Raw genomic sequence first — 7,609 nt, forward strand, 5'->3', positions numbered from 1 at the left:
CGATTCATTAAGTCCCTGTGGGATCGATATCTTTTAAAACTACGCGATTAGACTGTGCACTTGCAGTTAGTACCCCGATAGACTCATAAAGACGCGATCAAGTTTTTGGCGCCGTTGCCGGGGACTTTTATTTAGTCGATATCGTAACTCTTTTGTTACGCTGTAGAGACTAAGGCTATTTTTATTTTTTTTCCTTTTTACGTTGATTTGTATGCCACACACTCGCTCACAAGGCGAGCCGTACTACTTATGAATCAACGATGTTGAACGATATCTCCGATTATTACGACGAATTCGGGAGTATCGTGCTAGAAAAAATCTTCCTCCAATCGAAATTCCTGATCTCAAAAATCTCTGTCCTTTAACGATACCAGCGATGGCCGAACCAGCTCGTGCTCTTCCAGATTACGCTGCTCCATCGCAGGATGAGTCGCATTCGAGTATTGCTCCACCCACAATCAAAGCGAACAACTTCGAACTTAAACCTTCGCTGTTGCAGGCAGTGCAACAGAATCAATTTTCTGGGAATCCTACCGAGGATCCAAACCTTCATTTATCTGTATTTGTCCAATACGCTGACACTGTTAAAGCTTATGGTGTCACTTCAAAGGCAATTCGACTTCATCTCTTTCCATTCTTGTTAAGAGATAAAGCTAGAAGATGGCTTCAGTCTCTTCCTTCCAACTCAGTCACCACATGGAATGAGTTGAAGAAAGTCTTTCTTGCCTGATATTTTCCTCCAAGCAAAACAGCTATGTTGAGAGCCCAGATAAATGGATTTAAGCAAAAAGATAACGAATCTCTTTTTGAAGCATGGGAAAGATACAAGGACATGATGAGACTTTGTCCACACCATGGTTTAGAAGACTGGTTAGTAATTCACACCTTCTACAATGGTCTCTTGTACAACACAAGGTTAACAATAGACGCCGCTGCCGGTGGTGCGCTTATGGATAAACCTTACACCGACGCTTATCAACTTATCGAGAGCATGGCCCAAAATCATTGTCAGTGGGGAAGCGACCGAACAGTGGTAGAAAAACCTCAAATGAAAGGTGGCATGTACGAGATAAGTAGCCTTTATCATGTTAATGCAAAAGTGGATGCTCTTGCCCAGAAAATTGAAAGTTTAAACGTATCACCTCTAGCCACCGTGGTTGCTGTAACTCAAAATTGGGAAGTCTGTGGAATTCAAGGTCACACTCCTACAGATTATCAACTCCTAACAGGAATTCAAACAGATCAGGTGAACTATGTTCAAGGAAATCCTTACTCACATACCTATAACTCAAACTGGAAGAACCATCCTAATTTTTCATATAAAAGTAACAACGCTTTATATGCACCAGGTCAAGCTCCCGGTCAAGCTCCAGCTGTACCACCTGGATATCAAAAGTCGACCCCATCTACACCTAACAATAACGTTCCTAGGAAATCCAACTTGGAAATCATGATGGAGAACTTCATAGCTTCTCAACAGCAAACCAATAAAGAGTTCTTAAACCAGAATGTACACACTAGCGAACAGATTAAACAACTAGCAAGTAAAGTAGATGCCCTGGCTACCCATAACAAAATGCTGGAAACACAAATCTCGCAAGTAGCTCAACAACAAGTGCCTACCGCTGCCCCAACTAGTACATTTTCGGGACAGCCCCAACCTAATCCGAAAGGCCACGCTCATGCAATTATATTACGAAGTGGAACAGAGGTAGAAGGACCATCTGACCCAAGGATTGAGAGCCAAAACTCTAAAAAGTCAACTGAGGAAGAAAGTAAACCTAAGGAAAAGGAAGAGTGTAATAAGGAAACCGTAGAAAAAAAGAACCTTATGTACCTCCATCGCCTTACAAACCACCTATCCCTTATCCTCAAAGGCTAATTAAAACCAAAGACGCGGGCCAATTTAAAAAATTTGTTGACCTACTCAAACAATTAAACGTCACAATTCCTTTTACAGAAGCTATTACACAAATGCCCTCATATGCTAAGTTCTTAAAAGAAATTTTATCTAATAAAAGGAAACTTGAAGATAACGAAACCGTTACACTCACTGTTGAGTGTAGTGCAATAATCCAAAATATGCCTCCTAAACTTAAAGATCCTGGTAGTTTTTCTATACCCTGTCATATAGGAAAATTTGTCATAGACAAAGCTTTATGCGATTTAGGAGCCGATATCAGTGTTATGCCCTTGTCCATATGCAAGAAACTTGAAATGGGAGAATTAAGACCAACTAAAATGTCTATGCAATTAGCAGATCGTTCCGTTAGATATCCCGTAGGAATTATTGAAAACGTTCCCGTGCGCATAGGTCAATTCTACATTCCCACCGATTTTATAATTATGGACATAAGAGAAGATGAAGTCACCCCCATTATATTGGGAAGACCCTTCTTAGCAACTGTCGGTGCGATCATAGACGTAAAACGAGGACGACTCACTTTCGAAGTAGGAGAAGAGAAAATTGAGTTTATTCTTTCCAAGTTTTTGAAAGCACCTGCAATAGAAGACACATGTTACTTCATGGATATCATCGATGAATGCATAAAAGAAACAGAACTTGAAAATGACGATTTATCCGACTATCGCGTAGAAGACAGACTGAACCAATGTTTAGCAATAACACCAGACCCTACGCAATTCCTTAAGAAACCAACCCTCGACCTGAAAACATTTCCCAAAAATCTGAGACATGAATTCCTAGACTTAGAACTTGAACGACCAGTAATAGTCAATGCAGACCTAGGAAAATTTGAAACCGAAAAACTCCTACATATCTTAAGAAAATATCCAACCGCATTAGGATACAACATCACCGATCTTAAAGGGATAAGTCCTTCTATTTGTATGCACCGCATCATGCTAGAAGAAGACTGTAAGACTTCTAGGGAACATCATAGGAGACTTGAAATTCTGGTGTAGTCAGAATTCAGATGTTCTACTCCACGTCATGACATCTGATCTAACATTGTACAGTAAGACAGTTATTACACTCTGTACTAATGTGCACCTTTTCCCAGTGTCACGACCTCTCCTTCTATGTCATCCTAGAATGGAGGGACACCTGGTTATGTGCACCTCATCATTCACTTCTGTTGTTTTCCTACACAGATATCAGTAAGATGTCTCAATCCTGTTTTGGACATTATCTGTTACATTGTTCCAGTTTGTTGGTCATGTACTTGTATTTCCTAAATTAAAGGTTGTAACAAGTTAAACTAATCTCCACTTATTAAGGAGCTAACAAATAGATTATTTGCCAGGTTCATTAATTGTAGCTTAGTTGTTAGTTTCCTAGATTTTAGATCAGCTGGTGGATTCCTGAAGAATAGCTTGAGAAAAATCCTGAAACAGAAAAACTAACCATCCAACAATTTAGCATATGCAGTCAGGAGTGAATGTCACAACATTCCGTTTGACATCCAAGTCCAGAACCATATGCTAAGTCTGCTTGGTTCCTGAAAACAGACTGTGCTAAATTTGCTGTACTGTAAAAGACCAACCAGTCTCTACTTCAGTATCTGCTTACTGGAAGAACTGTCAAGACGTCCAGTTTGACAGTTTCACAATGATCTTTTGGCCAGGTCTGTTATGCTTTTGAACTCCAGACTTCACTACATACTGACCTGAAATCATCAGCTTATTAAACAGTATGTGCTGTTGTTGATGAATGTCAAAACATTCTGATTGACATTCCAACAGAAGGCTATGTATCAGGTCTGCTATTATCTTGATGAACAGACTGGCATACATGCTTAGTTATGGCAGACATGATTATATCATACAGAAGGAAAACAAACACAGGAAATTGTTAACCCAGTTCAGTCCAACATGACCTACATCTGGGGGCTACCAAGCCAGGAAGAAGATCCACTATTAGTAGTATCAATTCAGAGTTAAACTCCCCCGTTTACAACTCATCACTTAATCCCTACCCAATGCAATCTATACCTAGGAACTCCTAGATAGAAACCTCCAGTTTCCATTCCTATCACTACAAATACAATGTAATGTTACCACACCTTGAACTTGCTTCACAGCTTCATTCAAGAACAAAATCACTCTTGCCTACAGGCTTCGAGTTACAAACACTCTCAGGTTTTACCACTGAGAAACACATGGTAACCTTCCCACAGATTGGGAGGTTTACCTCACACACACCCCTAAATTTTCATTCTAAGAGGCTTACAAAAACTAGATTACAATCAGCTATTTATAACCTAATCACCCAACTGGATTTGGGCCTTCAGAAAATTGCAGCAGACTTGTTCTTTGCTGTTGCAACTTCAGCAGAGAAATTCTGCTACAAACAAGGTCTTCAAGTTCCTAAACTCTCTCCATATATATCTCCATGTTTAGAGCCTATATATATTCTGATTTAGTCTTCAAGACCTCCACATGGGAGTTAGGATATTCACCAGATATCCTTGCTGTTCCCATGACATATACTGAATTAATTAATTCAGTTTCCTACACATGTGCGATGTCACAGACCTGATGTCGTGACATCGTACATGACATGTTGGTCCAGATGTTGAATTTCTTCAACCCAACATATTAAAACAACAGAGATGATTACATTATTTGTTTTCTAAAATTACTGCCAATCCTAAGGAATCAACAATCTCCCCTTTTGGCAAATTTTAGCTAAAACAAATAAACAATACACTGGACAACACATCCCAATTTGGGAATGCTCTTCATCTCCGTCATTGTCTCCACCACCACAAACACCAAAGTTGGTGTACATGGGGAAGAAGAGGGACAAGACTTAGTTGTACCAGAACCCTTCCCCTCAACCGGAGAGCTTCCTGAAGAGTATGTAATGCTGAGTACATAGACAATGTAACTCAGATCACAAGGCACAACTGTCTTCTTAACTCAGATCACAAGACACAAGTGGTAAATCCAGTAGGTGGATTTTGTGCCTGATTCCAACTTCTGTTTGCTGCCACATCCACAGTTGGCTTTCTTCTGGTACATTCTCAACCCTAGGACTATATTTCTCTCCCCCTTTTTAGCTAAACATTTGTAAAGGCACCCTTCACAAAACCAGATCCAGGCGCAACTTGCCCAAACCTTAACATACCCCATGATTCTGAGAATGGAGTGTTTTTCTTATGAGAGGAAGAGGGCTAGTGCATCCTTTAAATAGTCCAGCCCGTGCCTAGGAATTTCCGGTAGAAATAAATGCTTGGTCAAGATGCATTTATTTTTGCTGAGAAACAGTCAGAGAATCACCAACAAAATCTCAGACTATCTTTGAATACCTTTTATAGCTCTTGACTGTTTCTTTTCCAAAACAGCCGTTCCAATGTATGGAGACCATTCTATATAGGCAGTCAGACACGTTGCACGCGATGTCTTAACATTCCTGCATTCAGCCAGTATTCAACAAGACTAAACCCGATCATGAGTGAGGTAGTGAAGAAGGAAGTAACGAAGTTATTAGAGGCAGGTATCATATATCCTATATCCGATAGCAAATGGGTTAGTCCTGTACACGTAGTACCAAAGAAAGGAGGTATAACAGTGATCGAAAATGAAAAAGGAGAAACTATAACCAAACGAATGGAATCGGGATGGAGAATGTGCATTGATTATAGAAAGCTAAACAAAGCAACCCGAAAAGATCATTTTCCTTTACCATTCATAGACCAGATGTTAGAACGACTAGCCAAGCATTCTCATTTCTTCTATCTGGACGGTTACTCAGGTTTCTTTCAAATACCAATTCATCCTGATGACCAAGAAAAGACAACGTTCATATGTCCTTTTGGTACCTTCGCTTATCGACGAATGCCGTTTGGCTTGTGCAATGCTCCTGCAACATTCCAAAGGTGCATGATGGCAATATTCGCCGATTTTCTCGAAAGCATCATGGAAGTCTTCATGGATGACTTTTCCGTATGCGGGCAAAGTTTCGAAGAATGCCTTGAGAACCTCAAAAGAGTTCTAGAACAATGTGTAAAAGTAAACCTAGTACTTAATTGGGAAAATGTCACTATATGGTACAAGAAGGAATTGTTTTAGGACACATCATATCAAATAGAGGAATCGAAGTAGACAAAGCCAAAATAGAAGTAATCGAAAACCTTCAACTTCCGAAAACTGTGAGGGAAATACTAAGCTTCTTAGGACATGCTGGTTTTTACCGACGATTCATTAAAGATTTCTCTAAAATAACTAAACCTTTAACCGAATTATTAATGAAAGACGCTGAATTCATCTTCGACAATAAATGTTTAGAAGCATTTCAAACACTTAAACAAGCATCGATCTTCGCGCCCATAATGCAGACCCCAGATTGGAATGAACCTTTTCGAAATAATGTGTGACGCAAGTGACTACGTCGTAGGCGCTGTTCTAAGACAACGAAAGGATAAAAAACTTCACGTCATATATTATGCGAGTAGAACTCTAGATGAAGCGCAAATGAATTACGCCACGACCGATAAAGAACTTTTAGCAGTAGTATTTGCACTAGATAAATTTCGTTCCTACTTGGTCGGAGCTAAAATAATCGTTTACACTGATCACACTGCCATTAAGTACCTCTTAACAAAAAAGGACGTTAAACCTAGACTCCTAAGGTGGATCTTGTTGCTACAAGAATTGGATTTGGAAATCAAAGATAAAAAAGGAACAAAAAACGTAGTAGTAGATCACCTCTCTAGACTTGAAAACCTGGAACCAGAAAGAACATCGATCAACGATGATTTCTCGTACGATAAACTTATAGCTAATTTGGAAGAAAATAGAGCTGACAAACAGGTAGAAACCACCTTGGCTGTATGCGTTACACCATGGTATGCTGATTTTGTCAATTATTTAGCCGCCGGAATGGTTCCACTTGATTTATCCTACCAACAAAAGAAACGATTCTTCCATGACGTAAAACATTATTACTGGGACGACCCTTTACTTTTCAAAAGAGGCTCCGATGGTATTTTCCGTCGCTGTATACCTGAAGAAGAGGTAGAAAGTATAATCCAACATTGTCATTCCGCTCCTTATGGTGGACATGCAAGTACATCCAAAACCTGCTCTAAAATCCTACAAGCCGGTCTTTATTGGCCAAACATATGGAAGGATGTACATACCGCTGTCAAGAAATGCGATAGGTGTCAACGCACAGGAAACATATCTAGACGTGACGAAATGCCACAAAAAGGCATTTTGGAAGTAGAAATTTTCGATGTGTGGGGAATAGATTTCATGTGACCTTTTCCACCTTCTTTTGGTAACAAGTACATACTCGTAGCGGTTGACTACATATCAAAATGGATTGAGGCTATAGCTTCTCCAACAAACGACACACGAGTAGTAATTAAACTCTTTAAGAATATAATCTTTCCAAGATTTGGTGTCCCAAGAATAGTCATCAGTGACGATGGATCTCATTTCATATCTTAAATACTCGAAAAATTATTGTTTAAGTATGGTGTAAAACATCGAGTAGCAACACCTTACCATCCTCAGACTAGTGGACAAGTGGAAGTGTCTAATAGAGAAATTAAACAGATATTGGAAAAAACTGTCGCTACATCAAGGAAAGACTGGTCATCAAAATTACCCGAAGCTTTATGGGCATATCGAACCGCTT

The 7,609-nt window shown here is 39.5% G+C and overlaps 1 non-coding gene across 1 annotated transcript; it reads right to left on the bottom strand.

The window, feature by feature from the left end:
- Positions 1–754: 754 nt before the first annotated feature.
- On the bottom strand, positions 755–861 carry LOC127077666 (small nucleolar RNA R71). The gene has a single exon (XR_007787451.1). It is a non-coding gene; the product is annotated as a small nucleolar RNA R71 (small nucleolar RNA).
- Between the last annotated feature and the right edge of the window lie 6,748 nt (positions 862–7,609).

Source organism: Lathyrus oleraceus, chromosome 4 (genome assembly GCF_024323335.1).
Source record: "Lathyrus oleraceus cultivar Zhongwan6 chromosome 4, CAAS_Psat_ZW6_1.0, whole genome shotgun sequence".
Classification (NCBI taxonomy): Eukaryota; Viridiplantae; Streptophyta; class Magnoliopsida; order Fabales; family Fabaceae; genus Lathyrus; species Lathyrus oleraceus.